Genomic DNA, 7,500 nt, shown 5'->3' on the forward strand with positions numbered 1-7,500 from the left:
ACAGGGACTCAACTCGGACTAGGGTAACGTGGACTCGACTCAGACTAGGGTAACGTGGACTCTGACTCGGACTAGGGTAACGTGGACTCAACTCGGACTAGGGTAACAGGGACTCAACTCGGACTAGGGTAACAGGGACTCAACTCGGACTAGGGTAACAGGGACTCAACTCGGACTAGGGTAACAGGGACTCAACTCGGACTAGGGTAACAGGGACTCAACTCAGACTAGGGTAACGGGGACTCGACTCAGACTAGGGTAACGTGGACTCTGACTCGGACTAGGGTAACAGGGACTCTGACTCGGACTAGGGTAACGGGGACTCGACTCGGACTAGGGTAACAGGGACTCTGACTCGGACTAGGGTAACAGGGACTCTGACTCGGACTAGGGTAACAGGGACTCGACACAGACTAGGGTAACGGGGACTCTGACTCGGACTAGGGTAACAGGGACTCGACTCAGACTAGGGTAACGGGGACTCTGACTCGGACTAGGGTAACAGGGACTCTGACTCGGACTAGGGTAACGGGGACTCGACTCAGACTAGGGTAACAGGGACTCTGACTCGGACTAGGGTAACAGGGACTCGACTCAGACTAGGGTAACGGGGACTCTGACTCGGACTAGGGTAACAGGGACTCGACTCAGACTAGGGTAACGGGGACTCTGACTCGGACTAGGGTAACAGGGACTCTGACTCGGACTAGGGTAACAGGGACTCGACTCGGACTAGGGTAACGGGGACTCTGACTCGGACTAGGGTAACGGGGACTCTGACTCGGACTAGGGTAACAGGGACTCTGACTCGGACTAGGGTAACGGGGACTCTGACTCGGACTAGGGTAACAGGGACTCGACTCGGACTAGGGTAACGGGGACTCTGACTCGGACTAGGGTAACAGGGACTCTGACTCGGACTAGGGTAACGGGGACTCGACTCGGACTAGGGTAACGGGGACTCTGACTCTGACTAGGGTAACAGGGACTCTGACTCGGACTAGGGTAACAGGGACTCAACTCGGACTAGGGTAACAGGGACTCTGACTCGGACTAGGGTAACAGGGACTCGACTCGGACTAGGGTAACGTGGACTCGACTCGGACTAGGGTAACGGGGACTCGACTCGGACTAGGGTAACAGGGACTCGACTCAGACTAGGGTAACAGGGACTCAACTCGGACTAGGGTAACGTGGACTCGACTCAGACTAGGGTAACGTGGACTCTGACTCGGACTAGGGTAACGTGGACTCAACTCGGACTAGGGTAACAGGGACTCAACTCGGACTAGGGTAACAGGGACTCAACTCGGACTAGGGTAACAGGGACTCAACTCGGACTAGGGTAACAGGGACTCAACTCGGACTAGGGTAACAGGGACTCAACTCAGACTAGGGTAACGGGGACTCGACTCAGACTAGGGTAACGTGGACTCTGACTCGGACTAGGGTAACAGGGACTCTGACTCGGACTAGGGTAACGGGGACTCGACTCGGACTAGGGTAACAGGGACTCTGACTCGGACTAGGGTAACAGGGACTCTGACTCGGACTAGGGTAACAGGGACTCGACACAGACTAGGGTAACGGGGACTCTGACTCGGACTAGGGTAACAGGGACTCGACTCAGACTAGGGTAACGGGGACTCTGACTCGGACTAGGGTAACAGGGACTCTGACTCGGACTAGGGTAACGGGGACTCGACTCAGACTAGGGTAACAGGGACTCTGACTCGGACTAGGGTAACAGGGACTCGACTCAGACTAGGGTAACGGGGACTCTGACTCGGACTAGGGTAACAGGGACTCGACTCAGACTAGGGTAACGGGGACTCTGACTCGGACTAGGGTAACAGGGACTCTGACTCGGACTAGGGTAACAGGGACTCGACTCGGACTAGGGTAACGGGGACTCTGACTCGGACTAGGGTAACGGGGACTCTGACTCGGACTAGGGTAACAGGGACTCTGACTCGGACTAGGGTAACGGGGACTCTGACTCGGACTAGGGTAACAGGGACTCAACTCGGACTAGGGTAACAGGGACTCTGACTCGGACTAGGGTAACGGGGACTCGACTCAGACTAGGGTAACAGGGACTCAACTCGGACTAGGGTAACAGGGACTCTGACTCGGACTAGGGTAACAGGGACTCTGACTCGGACTAGGGTAACAGGGACTCAACTCGGACTAGGGTAACAGGGACTCTGACTCGGACTAGGGTAACAGGGACTCAACTCGGACTAGGGTAACGGGGACTCGACTCGGACTAGGGTAACAGGGACTCTGACTCGGACTAGGGTAACAGGGACTCTGACTCGGACTAGGGTAACAGGGACTCAACTCGGACTAGGGTAACGGGGACTCGACTCGGACTAGGGTAACAGGGACTCAACTCGGACTAGGGTAACAGGGACTCGACTCGGACTAGGGTAACAGGGACTCAACTCGGACTAGGGTAACAGGGACTCAACTCGGACTAGGGTAACAGGGACTCAACTCGGACTAGGGTAACAGGGACTCGACTCGGACTAGGGTAACGGGGACTCGACTCGGACTAGGGTAACAGGGACTCAACTCAGACTAGGGTAACAGGGACTCTGACTCGGACTAGGGTAACAGGGACTCTGACTCGGACTAGGGTAACGGGGACTCTGACTCGGACTAGGGTAACAGGGACTCTGACTCAGACTAGGGTAACGGGGACTCGACTCAGACTAGGGTAACAGGGACTCTGACTCAGACTAGGGTAACAGGGACTCTGACTCGGACTAGGGTAACGGGGACTCTGACTCGGACTAGGGTAACAGGGACTCTGACTCGGACTAGGGTAACAGGGACTCTGACTCGGACTAGGGTAACGGGGACTCGACTCAGACTAGGGTAACAGGGACTCGACTCAGACTAGGGTAACGGGGACTCTGACTCGGACTAGGGTAACAGGGACTCGACTCGGACTAGGGTAACAGGGACTCTGACTCGGACTAGGGTAACGGGGACTCTGACTCGGACTAGGGTAACGGGGACTCTGACTCGGACTAGGGTAACGGGGACTCTGACTCGGACTAGGGTAACAGGGACTCTGACTCGGACTAGGGTAACGGGGACTCTGACTCGGACTAGGGTAACGGGGACTCTGACTCGGACTAGGGTAACGGGGACTCTGACTCGGACTAGGGTAACGGGGACTCTGACTCGGACTAGGGTAACAGGGACTCTGACTCAGACTAGGGTAACGGGGACTCGACTCAGACTAGGGTAACAGGGACTCGACTCAGACTAGGGTAACGGGGACTCTGACTCGGACTAGGGTAACAGGGACTCGACTCGGACTAGGGTAACAGGGACTCTGACTCGGACTAGGGTAACGGGGACTCTGACTCGGACTAGGGTAACAGGGACTCAACTCGGACTAGGGTAACAGGGACTCAACTCGGACTAGGGTAACAGGGACTCGACTCGGACTAGGGTAACGGGGACTCGACTCGGACTAGGGTAACAGGGACTCAACTCAGACTAGGGTAACAGGGACTCTGACTCGGACTAGGGTAACAGGGACTCTGACTCGGACTAGGGTAACGGGGACTCTGACTCGGACTAGGGTAACAGGGACTCTGACTCAGACTAGGGTAACGGGGACTCGACTCAGACTAGGGTAACAGGGACTCTGACTCAGACTAGGGTAACAGGGACTCTGACTCGGACTAGGGTAACGGGGACTCTGACTCGGACTAGGGTAACAGGGACTCTGACTCGGACTAGGGTAACAGGGACTCTGACTCGGACTAGGGTAACGGGGACTCGACTCAGACTAGGGTAACAGGGACTCGACTCAGACTAGGGTAACGGGGACTCTGACTCGGACTAGGGTAACAGGGACTCGACTCGGACTAGGGTAACAGGGACTCTGACTCGGACTAGGGTAACGGGGACTCTGACTCGGACTAGGGTAACGGGGACTCTGACTCGGACTAGGGTAACGGGGACTCTGACTCGGACTAGGGTAACGGGGACTCTGACTCGGACTAGGGTAACGGGGACTCTGACTCGGACTAGGGTAACGGGGACTCTGACTCGGACTAGGGTAACAGGGACTCTGACTCAGACTAGGGTAACGGGGACTCGACTCAGACTAGGGTAACAGGGACTCGACTCAGACTAGGGTAACGGGGACTCTGACTCGGACTAGGGTAACAGGGACTCGACTCGGACTAGGGTAACAGGGACTCTGACTCGGACTAGGGTAACGGGGACTCTGACTCGGACTAGGGTAACGGGGACTCTGACTCGGACTAGGGTAACAGGGACTCTGACTCGGACTAGGGTAACGGGGACTCTGACTCGGACTAGGGTAACAGGGACTCTGACTCGGACTAGGGTAACGGGGACTCGACCCGGACTCGACTCAGACATCAGTCTAAGAGTATTTTATGGTCAACATGTCAAATGCAACACTAAGGTTTAATGGCACAAGGATTGAGACTGTACCCGTATTAGTCAAGTCAAGTCATTTATTTATAAAGCATGTTTAAGAACTCAAGAGCCAACCAAAGTGCTGTACAATCGAAGCATAAAATATCATAATACAAATTACAAAAAAGGCACAGCAGGACAAGACAGTACATTCAGAGAATAGGACAACAGTAGGCCAACACACGGATATGGAAGCACAAAGTACAATATAGCACACAGGGGACAGAGGAGCACAAGAAGAGTTACAAGGGGGAGGGGGCAGGATAAAATTACAATGGAGTGTGTGAGTAAAGTATTTCTATTCTATTCTATTCTGAGTTAGGGTGTGGGAGAATCAGGGTTTATTGAAGGCTAGGGAGTAAAAGTGGGTTTTTAGTCTGGCCTTAAATGTCTCCAGCGAGGGGGCAGATCGGATCTCCAGGGTGTTGAGGCTAATGTTAAGCCTTAGTGTTCAGGCTAATGTAATTTAAAACCCTAATAAGAGCCGTCTCAGTGCTGTGATTAGGCCTAAATCCAGATGGAGAGTGATCAAAAAGGCTACACGATTCATTAAGCTGTTTATAAGACATACTATTCTCACTTGTTTTACAGATGAATCACAGGTTAGTAATGGACCTTTAGTCGTTCTAAGCTGCTCTTAATTTAGTAACCGTTTAGTGACCGCAGCACTTTTCAATGCTTTTGGAACAATGCCTGGTGCAAGGGAACTGTTCACTAAGTACCCAGAGGAAGACAGATAGTGTTCACTATGTACCAGAGGAAGACTATAGTGTTCACTATGTACCAGAGGATAGAGCTGCCGGGGTATTGATGTTTTCCTTACCGCACACATTTGCAAAATATTTCCTACCGCCGCGGTTATTACCGCACGCACACAAAAAAAAAAAAAAAAAAATTGAATGCATTTTTTTTTTTGTAGTAGTCTACTCTTTATAGCATATAGCCTGCCTCTAGTCTAAATGTCTATCTTTAGAGGATGACTTTGCAGCATGAATATTGTTTGGGATTCGGCAAGCACGCATTAGTTATTGAAAGTGAAACACGGATTCGAAGTTTCCCCTCTGGTCGTGCGCAGTTCACTCGGTGTCGCGGGCAGGGGTGGTTACCCCTAACCCCCTTGACCCTTTCTTATTATTATTACTATAAAGTTACTACTTTATAATAAAGGCATTCGTTTGGTGGCATTAACATTATATAGTTATACGTTCAATAACATCAGCGTATTTACCGGACCATATCAAGGCAAGCAATACTCTATTCATATCTCAGTTCCTTTCTTTGCTCAGAGCGTGCTGAGTTGTCCCATTCTGCGGTCTGTTAATAAAGTTTTCAATCAGACAAGTGTATAGAACGAAGGGCTTTTATTATAACATTCGTTGCAGACAGTAAAATCATTATGTCTCGTTTAGTACTCCTGAAGAGCGATGGTAGTCCACTCCGGCGGAGAGTTAAAGCTAACGTTATTAGCCGTGTTGTGATGAGCTGACATTCAGGACGTAAAAAACATGTGACGCGTCTCTCTTCTGACCAATCAGTGGTCTGCAATGTTTCACGTGACTTTTCTGGTACCCAATAGGGTCGCTTGGAACCTCGATGGAGGAGTAGGGTATATCTGCAGAGCCGCAAGCCCAACGAGAGGAGGGTAATTTATTATTATTATTATAAAAAACAGCGGTGACGCGGTATTCAGCCTACTCTGCGGTGGCCGTGATGTAACAGCGATACCGCGGTAATGCGGTAATCGCGGCAGCTCTACCAGAGGAAGACAGATAGTGTTCACTATGTACCAGAGGAAGACAGATAGTGTTCACTATGTACCAGAGGAAGACAGATAGTGTTTACTATGTACCAGAGGAAGACAGATAGTGTTCACTATGTACCAGAGGAAGACAGATAGTGTTCACTATGTACCAGAGGAAGACTATAGTGTTCACTATGTACCAGAGGAAGACAGATAGTGTTCACTATGTACCAGAGGAAGACAGATACATACTGTTCACTATGTACCAGAGGAAGACAGATACTGTTCACTATGTACCAGAGGAAGACAGATAGTGTTCACTATGTACCAGAGGAAGACAGATAGTGTTCACTATGTACCAGAGGAAGACAGATAGTGTTCACTATGTACCAGAGGAAGACAGATAGTGTTTACTATGTACCAGAGGAAGACAGATAGTGTTCACTATGTACCAGAGGAAGACAGATAGTGTTCACTATGTACCAGAGGAAGACAGATACTGTTCACTATGTACCAGAGGAAGACAGATAGTGTTTACTATGTACCAGAGGAAGACAGATACGTGCGTGCGTGTGGAGATTGCCCTGGTCTGTAGGAATTGGGACCTCTCTGCAAAGTAAACAGGACCTAATGTTTGCTCACCTACTGGTGTTTGAGTATCATTCGGTGTATGTGGGCTTCGAAATTACTTGAGGGCGCGCAAGAGAGAGAGAGGGAGAGATTGGCCCTGCACCGCTTGTTGTAAATGTCCTGGAGAGTGGGAAGCCCACCTCCAATTGTGCGTTCGGCTGAACAGACCACTCTCTGTAGTCTGGTGCGGTCTTGTGCGGTGCTATTCCCAAACCAGCAGGTGATATTGCCAGTCAGGATGCTCTCTATTGTGCACGAGTAGAAGTTCTTGAGGATCTTCTGACTCACATTGAACTTCCTTAGGCGCCTAAGGAAGTAGAGGCGTTGCCATGCCACAATCATCTCTCTCGTTTTGCTGACGTTCACGGAGCGGCTGTTCTCCTGGCACCACAGCGCCAGGTTCTCTACCTCTCCCAGGTAGGCCCTCTCGTCGTTTGCAGAGATCAGGCCCACCACTACTGAGGACATACTACTAAATACTGCTCTTCTATCTCAATACAAAGAGGTGCGTGGCCTAGACTCTGTATACCTGAGTAGAATCGCACTGATGTGGTGTCAGGGGTCATAGGAGTGGTGGAGTGTTAGAGTCTGGTCTTCGTTAAGAGACATCCCTGGCAGGCTTTAAATACCTCAGAGGTCAAAGGTTATCTTGCCTC

At 51.2% G+C, this 7,500-nt stretch overlaps 1 protein-coding gene across 1 annotated transcript in view; it reads left to right on the forward strand.

Moving 5' to 3' along the window:
* The window catches only part of pde4d (phosphodiesterase 4D, cAMP-specific), a gene marked incomplete at both ends in the record, with an annotated part of 73,078 nt that overhangs the window by 26,308 nt on the left and 39,270 nt on the right, over positions 1-7,500 (forward strand).

This window comes from Notolepis coatsorum (assembly GCF_963971535.1).
Source record: "Notolepis coatsorum genome assembly, chromosome: 15".
Classification (NCBI taxonomy): Eukaryota; Metazoa; Chordata; class Actinopteri; order Aulopiformes; family Paralepididae; genus Notolepis; species Notolepis coatsorum.